Genomic DNA, 20,509 nt, shown 5'->3' with positions numbered 1-20,509 from the left:
CACATTATGCAATTTAAGACGAAATTATTGTCCACTAGATTGTAATTACATTCTGACATACTGAGGGGCTGAAAGTATCGAGCAAGGGCGGGTCGGGTCAGGATAAAGGAGTGGGCACCTTTGTCAATGGCTTGGAAAATGTACTGAGGGCTGGGGTAGGAGCAGTGGCAGAAGAGGGTGTTAGTGTGGGCAGCAGTATAAGAGATGGAATGTGACCAGGCCGAGCCAGGTTCACCGCTTATCCATCAGCTGCCACCGAGCCATTCACAGGCAGTTCTCCTGACGGGCAGCGAGCCACCGGAGGCATGTGGCAGAGCACTCCGCACACCAAGTGCTTCCAGAGCAAGAGTCTGCCCGACAGAGACCGGGGCAGCCAGTGCCAGTGTGGGCGGAGGGAGGAGTCCGGAAGCAGTGGACGTGAATAAAAGGTCTCTACTGGTCTTTCACAAGCACAGTTCTGTCTCTCTCTATCTGCGGGTTTACGTACAGGCCAGTCTGCACGCAGTAGGTATTTCCCTAGGACACACGCAGCATAAGAATCATTTAAAAAAGCAAAGGCGCTTCAGAACTACTGTCATTCACACTCGCATTCGGGAGCCCAATAGATCTTCGCATTACCAAATTAACACACTGTATACACTTGGCAAGTCCCCGAGCCACTGCAGTGGGTGTACCGCGCTGGTGCAGCGGCCGCCTTCCCAGTCCGGTCCTGGCCTCGGCAGCGTCACTCCCTCTGCAATTTGCGGTAGGGTGACGGTCATCATCATTTAACAATTACTGCAACCATGGTCGTTCTTGCAGTGCTGCCATGATGTGCTCCAATCACCTAAGAGCCTCCCACTAACAACTTTCGAAAACGTGTATTTTGAGGGTCATTTCTTGCCCGCTTGGTGGCGTAATTGCTACCTGTGCCCGTTCTAATTGGGGGCCGCACTCCGGTGGCGACTTGCTGTTCCCTACGCGATGGTTAGTTCAATGTTTCAGCGCAGCATTGGTGGGGTCGGGTCGCTTGCCCTCCCGGCTGAATGCAGCTTATTTGTACAAAGGCAGCTGCTGCTGTCGACCTCTATATGCGCCTATTTATTTAATAGAGCGTCACGCGGCGCTGTGAGGTCATTCATTGCATTGGGGGTTGTGCCATACAAAGGTGCGGGTTGCAGGGGAAATACCCGCAGTTTAGGAGATTGGCGTAGATTTGCTCATCAGTTTAGCTTGTGTTGTAGTTAAAAAAAAAATAGTGCTCTGCGTGGCTCCTATATAAATTTGGAATGGCCATGTCTCGGTACGTGTAATGCTACAACGTTTTTCTCACAAACGTAATTATGGTGGCTATGAAGATTACTACCCGGAGGTCGCAACGGTCTGCCGTTCTCTACAAGACTTTTCCTGTAAACATTTGGACTTCAGCAGCCCTTTAAAAACAAGCACACCACTGCCTTTCTCCGAGGCGAAGCAGAAATGCCTCGGAGAAAGGCAGCGGCGCTTTCGGATTCGGGGGCTTGTTCTCCTCTTGCCATTGGCTGGAGGAGATAATTAGAAAAGTAGCAAAAAACACGCCCCCGAATCCGAAAAGGACGGGGCCTGTTCGGAGAGACGAACCTCTTCTCCAATGGCTGGCCAGCATTCAAGAGGCCAGCCAATGGAGAAGAGGGGCGGGTTCAAGCCCCTCTTCTCCAAGTCATTAAATCTCGGAGCGAGACTGCGCAAGCGCAGCCTTCGAGCCGAGACCTAAAAATCAGCTGAGTAACGAAAACACTCACCTGCTCTTAGGTGAGCTCCCTGTGCTGGATCTTGGTGCCCAGCACTGACTCTGAAAAATACTTACAACTGTACTTACCAGTAACCCAATTTTCTCCCATAGGAAATCATTGACTGTTTTTCTGTGAAATTTCTTTTAAGTGTCAATTTCTGCAAACTTTAAATATTCCTTAAAAATCGTATAATATCTGAAAACGTAATTACTTACCTGTTTTGGATAAAGGTCCCAGTACTGAGTCTAGGCACCCAGTACTGGATTACAAAAGTAACGAGAACAGACTATACCTACAACTTGAATTTTCTGCCAAAGGGAATCATTGACTGTTTTCTAGGAAATATTTTCTAAGTGTCAACTTTTAAAATAGCAAAATATTGTCTAAAAATCATCACAGAAATTAAGTCGACTTTTATCACTTGATTCCAAGTATTGACCCAGGGCTGAATCTAGGATCCAGTCCTGGAATTCCAAAAGTAATCCTAAAAGTAATCTGTGGCAAATAACTTGAAACTTCCATTGAACTCAATGCATTATTGTGTTTAGAATTGTGTTGCCTATTGCAACCACTTGTAACTTTCTACAAAAGTCAATTGCATATTGCAAAAGTATTTAGATGAAACATCTCATTCTGAGAAGGAATATGCTACTTACCAGTATGCATCTGTTCTTGGCATGTAGAGCTGCAGATCTATACACTTTTGCATAGATCGCCATCTGGTGTTGGGCCCGGATGTTTGCAGTTTGTTTTTCTTCTTGGATAGTCTTTGGAAGTCACGAGTTCGGTGACTCCTCCTTTGGTCCGTACTGCGCATGGGCTTCGGCTCCATCCTCAGATTGTTTTTCGCCAGCAGGGAAAAGATGGAGCGTAGGGATAATAGTGAAGAAACCCATGTGTGTTGTATCTAAATAAGATAGCCTGGAACGGATACAGGTAGCCGGGGAGGCGGGTGAGCGTGTATAGATCTGCAGCTCTACATGCCAAGAACAGATGCATACTGGTAAATAGCATATTCCGTTCGAGGCATATGAGCTGCAGATTATACACTTTTGCATAGATTATATAGCAGTACCCAACCTTAGCGGCGACTACCGGTATCCGTTGCAGTGGTTTGAAATAGTGTCTTTAGTACAGCCTGGCCCACACTAGCTTGTTGTTTAGAGTGCACGTCTACACAGTAATGTTTTGTGAAGGTGTGCAGTGTTGACCATGTGGCTGCTTTGCAGATGTCATCTAAGGGTATGTTCCCTAGAGAGCCATAGAAGCCCCTATCTTTCTTGTAGAGTGGGCTTTAGGTGGAACAGATAATGTTCTTTTTGCTTTTTGATAGCAAATTTGTATGCACTTTACAATCCACCTAGCTATCCCTGATTTAGAGATGGGGTTGCCTTTATGCGGTGGAGAGAAGGAGACAAACAACTGTTTAGTCTTTCTGAAAGATTGCGTTCTTTGTATGTAGTACAGTAAAGCCCTTTTAACATCGAGTGTATGTAGAGCCCTTTCCGCAACAGATTGGGGTTGCGAGAAAAAAACCGGTAATTCCACCGATTGATTAAGATGGAAGGGGGAAATTACCTTGGGCAGAAATTTTGGATTTGTGCGAAGTATCACCTTGCTGTGATGTATCTGTAAAAAGGGTTCCTGTATAGTGAACGCTTGTATCTCACTAACCCTTCTAAGGGAAGTGATAGCTATGAGGAAAGCTGTTTTCCAAGTGAGGAACTGTAGCTCACATTTATGCATTGGTTCGAAAGGCGGACCCATTAGCCTTGTAAGAACTACATTTAGATTCAATACAGGGGAAGGTGGAGCCCTGGGTGGAATTACTCTTTTAAGACCTTCCATAAAGGCTTTAATAGCAGGCACTCTGAACAGTGATAAATGCTGTCTGTTTTGTAGATAAGCAGCAATTGCTGCTAGGTGTAAGCGTATAGATGAATATGCCAGGTTACACCTTTGAAGATGGAGCAGATAGCATATGATGTGCTGTATGGATGCATCTAAGGGGTCAATTGTATTGTTACGGCAGTAAACAACAAATCTCTTCCACTTTGCGGCATAGCATGCTCGAGTGGTAGGACGTCTGGCTTCCCTGATAATGTTCATGCAATCAGGGGGAAGGTTAAGGTATCCAAATTCTAAGATTTCAGGAGCCAGATCGCTAGGTTGAGCTGAGCTGGGTCCGGGTGCCTGATTTCTCCATGGTTCTGGGTTAGGAGGCATGGGGACAGGTGCAGCTTTTGGTGTGGTACCACTGAGAGCTGTAGTAGTGTGGTGTACCACGGCTGCCTGGCCCATGTTGGAGCTACCAGAATGAGTGTGAGGGAGTGCTGTTGTAGCTTCCTTACCACTAATGGAATTAGCAGGAGAGGTGGAAAGGCGTATGCAAATTTGCCTGACCAGTTCATCCAGATCGCATTGCCTTTGGACAATGGGTGTGGGTATCTGGCGGCGAAGCTTGGGCATTTTTTGTTTTCGTGGGTGGCGAAGAGGTCTATCTGAGGATGCCCCCACTTGTGGAAGAATGGGTGAAGAACTTGTGGATGCAGTTCCCATTTGTGCATTTGCTGCGTTTGTCTGCTGAGCAGATCTGCCATGGTGTTTTGTATGCCTGGGACGTGTTGTGCCAGGAGAAAGATTTTTTGTGGAATTGCCCATCTCCATATGCTCTGCGCTAAGCGGGAGAGCTGGGGAGAGTGTGTCCCCCCCTGTTTTTGAATATAGTACATTGCAGTCATATTGTCTGTGCGAATTAGGACTGCTTTGGTTGAAATTGGTTTCTGAAACGATTTCAGGGCTAGAAAGATCGCCAATAACTCCAGATGGTTGATGTGGAGTAACCTCTGTTGTGGCGTCCATAGACCTTGCACTGTGAGGTGTAATAGATGCGCTCCCCAGCCGGAGAGCGATGCGTCCGTTGTTAGAATCACCTGAGGAACCGGGTCCAGGAACGGTCGCCCTTTGGAAAGGTTTGTGGTGTTCCACCACTGCAGAGATCGATGAGTGCGGCCGTCCACCAACACCAGATCCGTCAGCTGACCCTGGGCCTGGTTCCACTGGCGTGCTAGGCACTCTTGGAGTGGACGCATGTGAAGTCTTGCATGTGGCACTATGAAAATGCAAGACGCCATCATCCCTATTAGTTTCATGAACACTCTTGCTGGGAGAGAGTGCTGTAGAAGGAACTTTTGGCGCAGGGCTTGCATGCTTGCGATCCTGGCTGAGTTGGGATAGGCTATAGCTTTTGAGGTGTCGAAAGTGGCACCGAGGTATTGCTTTGTGTGAGACGGTATCAAGTGGGACTTTTGGTGATTCACCGTAAAGCCTAGCTGGTGAAGTAGTTGTATGGTAGTGTTTGTATTTTGTACACACTGGTGGTAGGACGCAGCTTTTATGAGCCAGTCGTCCAGGTAGGGGAAGACGTGAATGTTTTGTCTTTGGTGGTGTGCTGCCACTACTGCCAGGCATTTGGTAAACACCCGTGGTGCGGTTGTGACCCCGAAGGGGAGAACCTTGAACTGATAATGTTTGCCGTCCACCACAAATCGGAGGTACTTTCTGTGAGCAGGGTGTATTGGGATATGAAAGTATGCGTCTTTCAGGTCCAGTGTAGTGAGAAAGTCGCCCTGACGGAGGAGAGGGAGGACTTGCTGAAGAGTTACCATATGAAAATGGTCTGAATGGATGTATGCATTTAGAGGCCGGAGGTCTAGAATGGGCCATAGGGTCTCGTCTTTCTTCGGTATGAGAAAGTACAGAGAGTAGACCCCTAGATTTAGCTGATCGACGGGTACCTGCTCTATCGCGTGTTTTTGCAGGAGGGAGAGTACCTCTTGTTTCAGAAGTGTGGTATGTTCTTGTGACATCGCACGGTGTCTGGGTGGAATATTTGGGGGGGTAGAGGTTAGTTCGAGACAGTATCCTGACCGAATAATTTGGGTTACCCATTTGTCTGATGTTATGGCCTGCCAGTTTTGAAGGAAGTGTTGCAGTCTGCCCCCGACCGGAGTGGAATGGTCTGGGGGGAGCGGGGGAAAGTCATTGTGTGGGCGGTGTGGCAGAACGGGCGGTGTTGGTTTTGCCCCTGCCTTTATTATTGTTTCCCCGATATCCACCTCTTTGGTAGCCCTTTGAGAAGGTATTTTGAGGAGGGGACTTGTAGGAAGTGGAGGCGTTATCGGAAGAGTAACCTCTGCCAGAGCCTCGAAAGGAGGAACGGCGAAAGGAGCGTCTAGGGGTTTGTCATTGCAGGGCTCCCATAGACTTCGCCGTATCTGTGTCCTTCTTCATCTTTTCCAGGGCTTCGTCTACTTTTGGGCCAAATAAGTATTGTTGGTCAAAAGGGTGGTTTAAGATAGATGCTTGGACCTCTGGATTAAAGCCTGAAATTCTGAGCCAGGCGTGACGGCGAAGGAGGACACTGGTGTTTTTATAGCCCTGGACGCCGTGTCTGCTGCGTCAAGTGCACATTTAATAGAGGTGTTGGTAATAATCTTTCCCTCTTGTATGAGCTCATGAGCTTTATTCTTATATTTGTCTGGGAGATGCTGCATGAGAGCCTCCAGCTCATCATAGTGCGCTCTATCGTACCTTGCTAGCAGCGCCTGCGTGTTGGCGATGCGCCACATATTGGCAGCTTGCGAGGCAGTGCGTTTGCCTGACGCATCTAAGAGCTTGGACTCCTTATCAGTTGGTGGAGCCTCACCAGATGACTGAGAGTTGGAGCGCTTCCTAGCTGTGGAAACCACTAGTGAGTCTAGGGGCGCAGGTCCTTTAATATATACAGGATCCGTGGGGGCTGCCTTGTACTTCTTTTCTATTCTGGGGTTTAAGACCCTAGCTCTAACGGGGTCTTTGAAAACCTCTGTGGCATGCTTGGTCACCCCTTTAAGCATGGGTAATATAGCGGTGGATTTATCTGCTATGTCAAATGTGTCAAGTAGGAAGTCTTCCTCAACTGGATCACTGTGTAATTCCACCCCATGGTAATGTGCCGCCCGTTGTAAGAGGTGGTGGAACCCCAGGGAGTCCTCTGGTGGAGACGGCCTGGATGGATAGAGATCATCCTGAGGCACATCTGGGACATCGGGATTGTGATAATCCTCCCATGGGTCAGGTGTTCCCGGAGGAGTGGGGTCCTGCGGGGCATCTGTGGAATCATAGAATGGATCTCCGTGGTCATCAGGGTCTGGAGACGGGGTTGGAGACCGATGAAGCAAGGGTGGAGAAGGTGGGGGCGGAGATGGAGGGGGTGAAGGAGGGGGAGGAGGTGGAGGAGGAAGAGGAGGAGGTGGAGGTGGTGGGGAGGGTACTCTGAACGGGGATGTGGCAGAGTCCTTCCGTTTTGGTGGTGGAGGAGGAGCTGGCTTGTCCAAAAGTCTTTTCTTGGAAGACAAAATTAAATGTCCAGTCCTGGGATCCTTAGTTAAAGTCTTTTGAAGAGGATCCGGTGTGAAAAGCTCCTCCGGCACCGATTCCTCCATCGGTGCCGATGTTTTCGGAACCGAAGGCTTTGTCGGTTTATCCGCGCCGTGCTTTCTCGGAGTGTCCGATTTTTTGGTCGGCGCCGAGGCAGGCTTCGACACGGAAGCGTCGGTGCCGAGGGATTTGTGTTTGGTCGGCACCGAGAGGCCAGGTTTCGACACCGATGGCTTCGGAACGGAACTTGTTTTCTTCGGCGCCATAGAATGTTCGTCGGTGCCGCTAGGAGGCTGGCTCGAGCCCGAGCCGCCAGGAGACTTGTGATGCTTTTTCACCGGGCCCGAAGGTGGGGTGATGGAAGCAGTATGCTTGGTTTTCCCTAGGCCCGGAGGCGAAGGGGTAACCGGAGTCTCTTTCGGTATGGGCGCGGGAGGGGGAGGGGGTAGAGTACTCACGACCCTCTGCGCCGGTGTGATCTCCTCCACGTCGGAGTCGTCGGCCTCGGAAGCGCTAACGACATCTTCCTCCCGTTCGGTGTGCTGCTGTCCCGAAGCTCCGGTGTTTTCTCCGAAGATGTCAGGTGGAGCCGAGGTCGATGAGTGCGCCATGGTGCGTCGAGCTCGTCGATCCCGAATAGTCTTTTTCTATCGAAAAGACTTGCAGGCGGGGCAGTCTCGGGCCTCGTATTCGGGAGAGAGGCAGAGGTTGCACACCTGATGGAGGTCGGTGTGGGGAAATTTAGACCCACATTTTGGGCACTTCTTGAAGGGAGTCCTTTCCATCGGCCGAGACCGGAGTCGAGATAGGCCCGAAGGCCGTTGCCGATGTCTGGAATCGAAGAAGTGCCGAAGAGAGAGATGAAGAAGTCGATTCAGTCTAAAGAATCTCGATGGATGAGGATTTTTCGTCGAAGGTCGAACTGGGGAGGTTCGAAGCCGGAGCACGAAGTATTACATCCGAGCCCGATGGCGGAGAAAAACAATCTGAGGATGGAGCCGAAGCCCATGCGCAGTACGGACCGAAGGAGGAGTCACCGAACTCGTGACTTCCAAAGACTGTCCAAGAAGAAAAACAAACTGCAAACATCCGGGCCCAACACCAGATGGCGATCTATGCAAAAGTGTATAATCTGCAGCTCATATGCCTCGAACAGTATATTTTTATGCCTATTGTTGGTTCTAAAATAAAACAAGCATATATTTTTTATATATAATCCATTGGCCTAGAGTTCAGGTATTGAGTGTGTGAGACCATTTGCTGGCTGAGTGTGCGCAACAAATGCTTTACACTGTCCTCTGATACTGCCTTACTGCTCGACCAAGCTACAACTTTAGAGAGTAAGGTTATATCTAACTTTAGCCTCTGCCAAACCTCTGGGGACTGTGGACTCTGTACACCCTGTACCTATTAAGGAACAGTATATACAGAGCCACTTTCTCACACCTTACAGATGTCAGCTAGGGGAATATTTCCTAAGAAAGCCATAGTAGCCCCTATTTTGCAGGTGGAATGCGCTCTAGGGGGGTAGTGTCAAGGTTCTTTTCGCTTTCAGATAACATATTTGGATACATTTCATGATCCATCTTGGAATGCCTGATTTAGAAATGGGATTGGCTTTGTGTGGTGGCGAAAAAGCAATTAAGAGCTGTTTTGTCTCACGAAAATCTTTTGTTCTTTCCACATAATATAGTAGAGCTCTTCTAACATCTAATGTGTCTATCGCTCATTCTGCTACAGAATAAGGTTGAGGAAAGAACAAGGGTAATTCAACTGATTGATGTGAAAAGTAGAAACTACTTTAGGAAGAAATTTGGGATTGGTCTTTGTGAAGTTGAAAGAAAGGCTCTTGTATAGTTAGTGCCTGGAGTTCGCCAACTCTCCTTAAGGAAGTGATTGCAATAAGAAAGGCATCTTTCCATAAGAGAAATTGTAGTTAACACTTGTGCATTGGTTTAAAAGTGGACCCATTAGCCTCGTAAGGACTATGCTTAAATTCCATACTGGTGCATGTGGAGCTCTTGGTGCTAGTACTCTTTTTAGTCATTTCATAAAGGCTTTAATCACTGGTACTCTGAACAGAGATAAGTGTTGTCTGTTTTGTAAGTATGCAGCTACTGCTGCTAAATGCAATCGAATGGATGTTTAGGCTAATTCAGATTGCTGTAAGTGTAAGAGATAACAGATGAGGTTTTGCACTTAAGCATCAAGTGGATTAATATTGTTATTGTTAAAGTATATAACAAATTGTTTCCACTTTGCTACATAACATGCCCTAGTAGTAGGTCCCCTAGCATCCTTTGGATATTCATACAGTCTGGTGGTAATTGTAAATAACCAAACTCTATGATTTCAGGAGACAAATCGCTAGGTTGTGTTCCTTAGGATTTGGATGCATGATTTCTCCATGGCTCTGAGTGAGGAGACTGGAGTTAAGATGCAGCTTTTGGTGTGGAACTACTGAGATCTCTAGCAGGGTGGAGAACCAAGGTTGACGTGCCTATGTGGGAGCTACGAGTATGAGGGATGATTGTCTGAGCTTCCGAACTACAAACTGTGAGAAAGTGCCCTCTTTCTGCATGGTTGCCCCCACTTTTTGCGGAATTGCTGATGTGCTTTGACTGAGTGTGCCCTGGGCTCCTGCTAATCAGGTACCCAGGGCCTATGTTTCTTCCCAAAAACTGCATTGAAGCCTAAACCCAATTGGCATCTCTGGCCACAGGTCAGCCCCTGGTAAATGGTACTACAGGTACCCAGGGCACTGAGACCAGAGAAGGCCTCTAAGGGCTGCAGCACTCATTGTGCCACCCTGAGAGGACCTGTACCATTACACTCACACACTACCTTTGCAGGCTGATTGTTTTGGTGCAGAACAAAGTCTAGAGTTGACATGCCACACACATCTGTGTACCATGCCTACAACCCACTGCCCTGGCATAGGTCAGTCATCCCTCTAGCTGGATGCACTATACCAATGGTGAGGGTACAGGTGCATGAGCCCTGTACCCCTACAGTGTCTAAGTCCATTCTTAGACATTGTAAGTGCAGTGTTGCCATCAAGAGTATATGGTGCTGGTAATTTGTCATTACGAACTCCACAGCACTAATGGCTACACTGAAAACTGAGACGTTTGGTATCAAACTTCTCAGTACATTAAACCCACACTGATGCCAGAGTGGGATTTAATGAAAAATGCACACAAAGGGCATCTTAGAGATGCCCCCTGAAAACTAACCTACCACTAGTGCCCAGGCTGCGTGGCTGCTTTCACCTGCCACCACCAGACATGTTTCTGGACCCCTGGGTTGAGAGCCTGCTGCTCTCTGGGGCCTGAAACAATGCACATCCTGGGACGAGGTGCCAAGCCTCCTCCCCTAGGATGGGCAGGGTTCACGTAGCAGGAAGCTTCAAAGGATTGCCGCCTTTGTGAGCTTTCTGAGGCCACTTGCTGCTCTCAGCAACCGCTCCCCACTGGTTCTGACCCCCACTTTGGGCAGGAGAACCGGCGGGAAAAACAAGTAAGGAAGAGAGGTGAGCCCACCTCTGCCAACTCCACCCCTCAGGAGGGGGAAGCGAGGTAAAGTAGAACTCTCAGTCCAAGCCATCTTGAAGATGAGAGGACTCCGCCAACTAGGGACAGGCTCATGCCCCCCTCCCACTGGTGGGTGGCATACTAGGGGGTGTACCCACTCCAGGGAAGGGACCCAATGGTCCTACCTTTTACCTACCTGTAATGCCACATAATCTAGTATTTAGGTGCACCCGAGAACCTTGCTTCCTCATACAAGAAGAAACTAGAAGAAGGACCTAACAGCCGTGCAGCAGCGAACAAGAGGAAGACACCCACTGATTTGGCCCCAGCCCTACTGGCCTGGCTCCACCTCAAACATGCTCCTGCGAAATCCCGGTGTGACTTGCAGCCAGCAACCTCGAAAACCCCAGAGGACCTGCATGCCTTCTACCTCAAAGACTTTATTGCCAGTGAACACTGGATTTATTCATCTGCAACATCTGGCCTTGGCTGGAAACCGCGTATCCGCACCACTCTGCACCCGCCGTCCACGGGCCGAGCTCAAGTGGGCAAACACCCCGAGGAGGTCCCCCGGCGATCCTGACCCGAGATTCGGCGACCACTGACCTGCCTCAAGCCTCCAGCCGACGCCTGCAGCCTAAATCCCAACTGCGACAGAAGCTGGTAAGAAGATCCAACCTCAAAACGTACCCCTGAACCCGACGCCCCACGGTCTTGTGTGCTCAAACCAACAGTGCCTAACCAACCCCTAACTTTCCAACTTACCTCTCGAAGTGTTGGTCACACCCAGAAGACCTTCGTCCCCAAGCCTGCAGTGTCTTTGCAAACCGGAGGTTCCCCATTGAAAACAGGGTGCCAGACGTCAAAACAGCACCCTGCACCCGGCCGCCCTAGTGCCGCTGAGGGTGCACCTTTGCTGCTACTTTGTTTCCCCATTTGCCCTGAGCTAAAGTCTAGGAGCTTTGTTGCCACAACTAAGAGGCCTGCTTGCCAGCAGCCACCAACCGGAGGCCCCTTATCTTCCATTGGATAACATTGGGACCCTGCACTCGGCCACCTTAGTGCCACTGAGGGTGTAATGAGAGTGCATCCTTGACCCTGGGGGACCCCTGAGTCTACCCCAGAACCTCGACTCCCACTACCAAATACTTACCTCAAAACCGATAACACTCTTTTCCTTCATAGGATAACATTGACTGTTTTTTGTGAACGTTTTTAAGTGTGGAGTTTGACAAACTAAAGGAATTCTCTAAAAATTGTACTGTTTAACAAAAACTATTTTTCTTACCTGTTTTCAGGAAATCTCCCAGAGTAGTATCTAGGCATACTACTCTGTGTAAGCCTAGTAATCTCAAAAGTTACTTACCTGCTATTTTACTAAAAAGCCGATTCAAGTCTATGTATTGCATTTACAAAGTATTGCATTTCTCTGCATCCATACTGTAAATCAAACCAAAGTGCATATACAATTATCATTCAAACTGTATTTCAATTGCATTACTACTGTAAAGTATGTATTGCTTACCTGTGCCAGGCTTGCTTGGTTCTAGAAAATAAAATAACTAAAAGAATATTTTTATACAAAAACAATTGGTCTGAAGTTCAGTCTGAATGTGTGAAATTCATTTGCAGACTAGGTGTGTACAACAAATGCTTAACACTGTCCTCTGATACTGCCTTACTGCTCGACCACACTCCCACAAAGAGAGAGTGAGGTGCTATCTAACTTTACCTCTGCCTACCTTTGGGGTTCCACAGGACTCTGTGCACACTATACCTCACTTTGGTATAGTATATACAGAGCCAGCTTCCTACAGCGGCGCCATGTCTCTCTCAGATCACTTGTTTTTAGATGCTCTGGGTGGTACAGGCTCTAAGAACCACATCAACTGCCCTTGCTGGTATTCTACCATTGAGTACTTTTCGTCACACAAGTGATTCACAAGCTCCGGGTTGGTCTCCAAGTTTTTGTCTGCCTTGTTCATGTACTCATGTCATTCTGGACCAAAGGCCAGGTACATAGTCCACTTTGTCTTGCTTGGGATGTTTGAGGGGTCTCTCTCAAGCTTCTTTCACCCAACTCAAGGGACCTCCGGCGGGTTGTCCAAAGAGTAGCTGACCTCAAAGTTGTCTTCTTGATGGTCAGGTGAGAGGAATAAATGACAGACTGAGTGTTGGTAGATATGGGGGTATTTTGAGTGGTAATTCAGACAAAAATAGAACACATTATGTTCCATCAACATCTCATTTTTGGGCAGAACAGAATGTTCAGAAAGAGACCCAATTCGATGTTGCCCAGAGGCCGCTAAGGCAAAGCTAAATTCGACACAAGGGATTGTTTCAGAGCTCAAGATGGAAGAAAATCTACATGATCGAGACAATATTGTCGTTTAGATGAACTAACGATGAACCAAAGGGAACCCAAGGTTATCTCGAACCGGAGCACGAGAGAATACATCGGGAGTCGATGTACATGCGTAGTCTCACCGAGAGGCGGAGTCGAACATCCTCGTGACTCAAAATCATTCTCCGAAGAATAACTTGGAATCATCCGAGCCCAAAACTAGAGTGCAGACTTACACACAGCATGTGTATCTACAGCCACACATGCCTCAAACAAAATGTGCTGCATGTCTCTAAAGACGTCGAGCTAAGCGGTTTTAAAAGAGGGAAAAACACCTAAATAGTTCACGCTCCATGCTCAAGAATCCAGTCAGCAGCAGCTGAAAAGACGGCAAAAAATGTATTAAAATGAACTGGCTTATCTGCCATCTAAAGGGCATGATAGGAAACTGGTGGTATGCTTTTCCTTATCAATGCAGCAGTAGTTTTCCAAGCCTTTCAGGCGTCAGCTATTGCTATCTTGTAGCACATTTCTTTTTTTTTTAAACCACTTTCTAGTGGCTGTTATTTCTAGTGACTATTTTTCTGCATTTAAAATTGTTTTCTTTTTTTAAAGTAATTGGCCAATATAGCCTTTTACATGCAGTTTTACATTTTAAAATAAAAGCTAATGATACATTTGTATAACTTTTTTACCATGTGGGGGGCATACTATTCTGTTCATTTAACTAATGATGAAGATCCCATGGAGGAGAACTTTGGGTTTCGAAGTAGAATGCCATCTGCCAAAAGCCCTTTAACGACTTGCCTGGTGTAGTAAGTTATATACAAATGCAATAGAACATGCAAGTGGGCTTTAGTGCACACTTAGATCCGATTACTGCTACTTACCATAGGAGCTATAGCAACTAAAGAAACTGGACAGGTGACACTGATTAAAATGCAAACAAGGACTGTTCTTACCTTGTTCGTCTCTGGGAGCTGCCCTGCTGTAGCTTGCCATCTGTTGTACAACTGTCCTGTGCCACATCTGTCCAGTGACAGTGCAATGTTCCCTGAAGTCAGCATGTGTTGTGCTCTGTGCTGCCAGTTCACAGTGCGCTCGATCATGAAGCGCAGAGCATCCCCCTCAGGGAGTCGTACACGGATGCGCTGCAGGGAAGCGAGCAAAGGCAGAATCTTTTCTAAAGTTGGCTTCTGCGATCTATGACACTGAGGACACAGCCATACTCTCTGTCCCTGCTGCAAACTGGGCAAGGTAACACAATGCGTGTGGAATGAGCCCCTGCAGAGTTCACATTGTATCAAAGGAGAAGCTGGAGCTTCTTGACAATTGCACACTCGCCAATCCAAGTCCTCCTCACTGGACAGCAACTTCTGTTCATTTAGTGTTCTTAGAGCATGTAAGGCTTCCATCTCCCTGAGACGAGCTTCTCCCAAGGTGGCCATCTGAGAATTAGAAAAAACAATGCATTAAATAGTAAACTTGCACATGCAACATGTAAATGCGCTATAGAAAATGTAAATCAAATGCAAAAAGTATAAAGTGTCTACTTGTCTGCTTCCTATGAGGGCACCACAAGTCTAAGTCTCTGCAATTAGACAACACAATAAAGATCCCTCTAGCACAAACTGAGGAGCATGCACGCAGCACACATAAGCATTCTAGTGTCAACTCACTAGGGCAATGCAACAAAATTGGAACTTTGCACCGTGAAGCATAAACAATAGCCACCCACTTTGGTGTCTTCTCATGAAATTCAATTGCTTAAAGATGCAAATATCTATTTTGCAAGTGTGTGTGGATCCAGTTTTATCTCAGACTCTACTATGCAGGCGTTTCTTCGAGTCATTAGGCAGGATTTAGTGGACCGTAGCCTCTGTGACTGCTGTAGTTTAAAACTGTTATATGACCAAACGAACAAGCTACTTGCCTTCGGTAACGCTTTTTCTGGTGGATACAGTATCTGCCTGTTGTGAGAAAGTGCCATCTTTCTTGCATGGTGTGCCCCCACTTTTTGCTGAATTGCTGAATGTACTTTGACAGAGTGTGCCCTGGACTCCTGCCAATCAGGTGCCCAGGGCCTATGTTCCTTCCCTAAAACGGCAAACACTGGCCACATGTCAGCCCCTGGTAAATGGTACCGTAGGTACCCAGGGCCTTGCGACCAGGGAAGGCCTCTAAGGGCTGCAGCACTTATTGTGCTACCCTTAGAGGCCCTGTACTCTAACACAAACACACTGCCCTTGCAGGCTGAGTGTCTGGGTACAAGACAAAACAGCGATTCGACATGGCACACATCCCTGTGCGCTATGCCCACAACCTACACTGCCCTGGCATACATCAGCCAACCCTCTAGCTGGGTGCCCTATGCCAGTGGTGTGGACACAGGAGCATGAGCCCTGTGCCACTACAGTACCCAGGTCCATTCCTGGGCACTGTAAGTGCAGTGCTGCCATTTAAGAGTATACAGTGCTGAGAGCTCGTCAAACACGAACTCCACAGCACCATGATGGCAACACTGGAGACTGAGAAGTTTGGTATCAAACTTCTCAGCACATTAAACCCGCACTGATGCCAGTGTGAGATTTAATGCACAAAGCACTACAGAGGGCATCTTAGAGATGCCCCCTGAAACCTAACCTGCAATCCACGTCTTGTCTGAGAGGCTGCCTAGGTTGCCACACAGCAGACATGTTGCTGGACCCCTGGGTGGAGAGCTCCCGCTCTCCTGGGCCTGCAACAATGCACATCCTGGGCGAGGTGCTAGGTCTCCTCCCCCAGGATGGGCAAGGGGGAAGCTTCAAAGGCATTCCGCCTTTATAAGCTTCTCCAGGCCACTTGCTTTACTCAGTAACTGGCCCCCACCGGTTCTGACCCCCACTCTGGCGGGAAGACTGGCCGGAAACCCCAAGTAAGCACAGGGGATGTGCCAGCCTCTGCCAACCCCACCCCTCAGGTGGGGGAGGCGAGGTGAAGCACATCTCCGGGCTCTCTCCATCTTGAAGATGGGAAGCCCTGCCCAATCAGGACTAGGCTACTGCCCCCCTCCCACAGGATAGGGGGTGTACCCACCCCAGGGCAGGGACCCATTGGTCCCTGCCCTTTACTTACCTGTAACACCCCTAAATCTAGTATTTAGGGGCACCCTGAACCTTCCTTCCTTAGATTCCAGATTCCAAAAAAGCAAAGAAGAACAAGAAGAAAGAAGACCTGCCGTGCAGATGCTAAGAAGAGGAAGACACCAACTTTGGCCCCAGCCCTACTGGCCTGTCAACCCTCGAACCTGCTCCTGCTAAATCCCAGCACCTCCTGTGGCCAGCAACCTCACAAACCCCGGAGGAACCTGGCTACCTTGTGACTCTGAGCATCTGGGACTCCCATTAGCAGTGGCTCTGCTCAAATCAAGTTTCTAACCCCTGGCATCAGCCCGGAACCGCAAAACCTGCACACTCTGCACCCACCAAGCCTGGCCTGTGCCGGAGAGGACAAAGACCCCGAGGACATCCCCCCCGGCGACTGTGACGCTCCTGACGACGCCTGCAGCCTCAGAACCAGGGACCCCACCCAACCACCATCAACAGAGGGTAAGATTTCCTGACATCAAATGTCACCCCTGCACCCAGCGCCCTGCGAGCCCCCTGTGCCCGACTCCTGGGTACCTACCTATCTTCCAACTACCCAACTTACCTCTCGAAGCGGTGGTGGCACCCGAAGACTCTTCGTCCCCGAGCTTGCAGCCTTTGTTCGTCCTTGAGCTTTCTCATTGAAATCCATTTAACGCCCAAAGGCTCAAAAGCACCCTGCACCCAGCCGCCCGAGTGGCCCTGGCAGTGCAACTTCTACTCCTACCTACTTCCCCATTTGCCCTGAGCAAGTGACCAGGAGCCCAGCTCCCACAGCCGCGTGGCCTGCTCGTCAGCAGCCACCAACCAAGGCCCCCCCTGCCTCCCATAGGATACCATTGGGCCTAACTCACTCTGCACCCAGCCGCCCCAGTGCCGCTGAGGGTGTAACAACTGTACCAACCTGACCCTGGGAGACCCCCGAGTCTGTGCCCAGAACCTTAACTCTGCCAGTCGAGTACTTACCCATAAGCCGATAACTCACTTTTCTTCAATAGGGTAACATTGACTAGTTTCTTCTGAAATTTCTTCTGTGTGGAGTTTCTAAAACTTAAAAACTTCACCTAAAATCAAATGAGTAACAAAAACGGAAATACTCACCTGCTATTAGGAGAGATCCCAGTGCTGGATCTTGGTGCCCAGCACTGACCATGAAAAGTACTCACAATCGTACTTACCACTAACCCAATTTTCTTCCATAGGAAATCATTGACTGTTTTTCTGTGAAATTTCTTCTAAGAGTCGATTTTTGCAAACTACAAATATTCTTTAAAAATACCAACTGTGAAAACGTAATTACTTACCTGTTTTAGATAGAGGTCCCAGTACTGAGCCTAGGAGCCCAGCCCTGGATTACAAAAGTAACGAGAACATACTTTACCCGTAACTTGAATTTTCTTCCATAGGGAACCATTGACTGTTTTTCTATGAAATTTCTTCTAAGTGTCGATTTTGCAAACTTATAAATATTCCTTAAAAATCGCCTGTGTAACTTAAACGCAGTTTCTCAACTGCTTACAGGTGATACACTAGTGCTGGATCTAGGATCCAAAACTGACCTAGAAAAAGTAACCATAACCCCACTTACCTGCTAAGTGAATATCCTTCCATAGGATAACATTGGTAATTTGATTAGCAAAAGTTTTTAAGTGTCAACTTTTAAAATAGCAAAATATTGCTTAAAAATTACAACAGTAACTAAAACGAATTTACTCACTTGTTTCCAAGAACTGTCCCAGGGCTGAATCTAGGATCCAGTCCTGGAGTTAGAAAAGTAATCCTGAAAGTAATCAATTGCAAATAACTTAAAATTCACATTGAGCTCAATGTATTATTGTGTTTGAAATTGTGTTGCCTATTGCAACCAAACTAACTATAATCTGCAAAATTCAAGTGCCTATTGCAAAGAATTTAACTAAAGCATCTCATTCTGAGAAAGTATATTTTGATACCTATTGTTGGTTCTAAAATAAAAACAACCATTTCTTTTTCATATAAACCATTGGCCTAGAGTTCAGTTATTGAGTGTGAGAGACCATTTGCTGGCTGAGTGTGTACAACAAATGCTTTACACTGTCCTCTGATACTGCCTTACTGCTTGACCAAGCTACCACTTTAGAGAGTAAGGTTATATCTAACTTTAACCTCTGCCAAACCTCTGGAGACTGTGGACTCTGTACACACTGTACCTATTTGGGAACAGTATATACAGAGCCACTTTCTCACAGAGCCCGCATATGCCATCTGGCATGTTGCACCAGTAGGATGCAGGAGGCCATCAGGCCCAGGAGGCGGAGGGTCATCCTGACTGAAACCCGGGATAGAGGCTGAAAGATCGGAATCAGAGCCTGAATATCCCGGACTCGTTGTTCGGGAGGATAAACCCGAAACTGCGTCGAATGCAGAACTGCTCCGATGAAGGGGAGCTTCTGAGAGGGACTCAGGTGTGACTTTGGCACGTTGATGGAGAACCCCAGCGAATGCAGGAGGTCGGCCGTAGTCTGGAGGTGGGAGACGACTGTCTGGGGCGAACCGGCCTTCAACAACCAGTCGTCGAGGTAGGGGAAGACTGACACTCCTGACCTGCGCAGATGAGCTGCGACCACCGCCATCACTTTGGTGAACACCCGAGGGGTGCTGGTAAGGCCGAAGGGGAGCACAGCAAATTGAAAATGCTCGTGGCCTACCGTGAACCGCAGGTAACGCCGGTGGGCTGGCAGGACGGGTATGTGAAAATAGGCATCCTGCAAGTCCAACGCTATCATCCAGTCTCCAGGGTCGAGGGCAGCCAAGACCTGAGCCAGAGGCAACATCTTGAACTTCTCCTTCCGGAGGAAGCGATTGACGTTCCTGAGGTCCAAGATGGGGCGCAGGCCCCCTTTGTCCTTCTTGGGGACCAGAAAGTAGTGGGAACAACAACGTCGCCAAGGCTGGAGAGTCGCCAAGTGTTCCCCTGACATGCGGTGGGACTGAGGTGGCATGGCTGGAGGGGTGGACTGAAAGGGAAGGGAGTAACCCTTGCAGATGACCTGCAACACTGTAAGAAAGTGGGTTTCTGTTGCAGTAACCCCCCCCCCCCCCTTTTTTGCCTAATAGCTGAAGCACTTTTCCTTGTTGTGCCCTGGGCTCCCGCCTATCAGGTGCCCAGGGCCTGTGTTCCTTCCCTAAAAAACTGTCTAACAGCCAAAACCCAACTTGGCAAACCCTGGCCACATGTCAGCCCCTTGTAAATGGTACCCTAGGTACCCAGGGCCTTGTGACCAGGGAAGGCCTCTAAGGGCTGCAGCACTCATTGTCCCACCCTTAGAGGCCCTGTACCCTAACACACACACACTGCTCTTGCAGGCTGAGTGTCTGGATACAAGACAAAACAGAGAGTCGACATGGCACACATCCCTGTGTGCCATGCTCACAACCTACACTGCCCTGGCATACATCAGCCACCCCTCTAGCTGGGTGCCCTATGCCAGTGGTGTGGGCACAGAGGCAGGAGCCCTGTCCCCCTACAGTACCCAGGTCCATTCCTGGGTCCTGTAAGTGCAGTGCTGCCAGCTAAGAGTATATGGTGCTGGGAGCTTGTCAAACATGAACTCCACAGCACCATAATGGCAGCACTGAAGACTGAGAAGTTTGGTATCAAACTGCTCAGCACATTAAATCCACACTGATGCCAGTGTGTGATTTAATGTACAAAACACCACAGAGGGCATCTTAGAGAGGCCCCCTGAAACCTAAACTTACAATCCACGTCTGTTCTGAGGCTGCCTAGGCTGCCACACAGCAGACATGTTTCTGGACCCCTGGGTAGGAGAGCCCCTGCTCTCCTAGGTCTGCAACAATGAACATCCTGGGCAAGGTGCTAAATCTCCTCCCCCAGGATAGGCAGGGGGAAGCTTCAAAGGCATGCCGCCTCTGTGAGCTTCCCCAGGCCACTGCAACCCCCCACTCTGGCGGGAAGCTTGGCCGGAAACCTCATATAAGGACAGGGGATGTGCCAGCCTGCCAACCCCACCCCTCAGGTGGGGGATGCGAGGTGAAGCACATCTCCGGGCTCTCGCCATCTTGAAGATGGGAAGCTCTGCGCAATCAGGACTAGGCTCCTGCCCCCCTCCCACAGGAGAGAGGCAGGATAGGGGGTGTACCCACCCCAGGACAGGGACCCATTGGCCCCTGCCCTTCACCTACCTGTAACGCCCCTAAATCTAGTATTTAGGGGCACCCTGAACCTTCCTTCCCCAGATTCCAGATTCCAAACTACAAAGAAGAGCAAGAAGAAAGAAGACCTGCCCTGCAGCTGCTAAAAAGAGGAAGACACCAACTGCTTTGGCCCCAGCC

The 20,509-nt window shown here is 48.7% G+C and overlaps 1 pseudogene across 1 annotated transcript in view; it reads right to left on the bottom strand.

Moving 5' to 3' along the window:
* LOC146866936 (lysine-specific demethylase 5B-like) overlaps positions 1-20,509 on the bottom strand; it is a 504,610-nt pseudogene that overhangs the window by 127,070 nt on the left and 357,031 nt on the right. Inside the window, exon 9 of the transcript XR_014960847.1 lies at positions 14,012-14,497. The product of XR_014960847.1 is annotated as a lysine-specific demethylase 5B-like (transcript). The remainder of the gene's footprint in view (positions 1-14,011; positions 14,498-20,509) is intronic.

This window comes from Triturus cristatus, chromosome 1_2 (assembly GCF_964204655.1).
Source record: "Triturus cristatus chromosome 1_2, aTriCri1.1, whole genome shotgun sequence".
NCBI classification, from domain to species: Eukaryota; Metazoa; Chordata; class Amphibia; order Caudata; family Salamandridae; genus Triturus; species Triturus cristatus.
The sequence above is the reverse complement of the archived record's forward strand: the minus strand, read 5'-3'. Positions and strand labels throughout refer to the sequence as shown.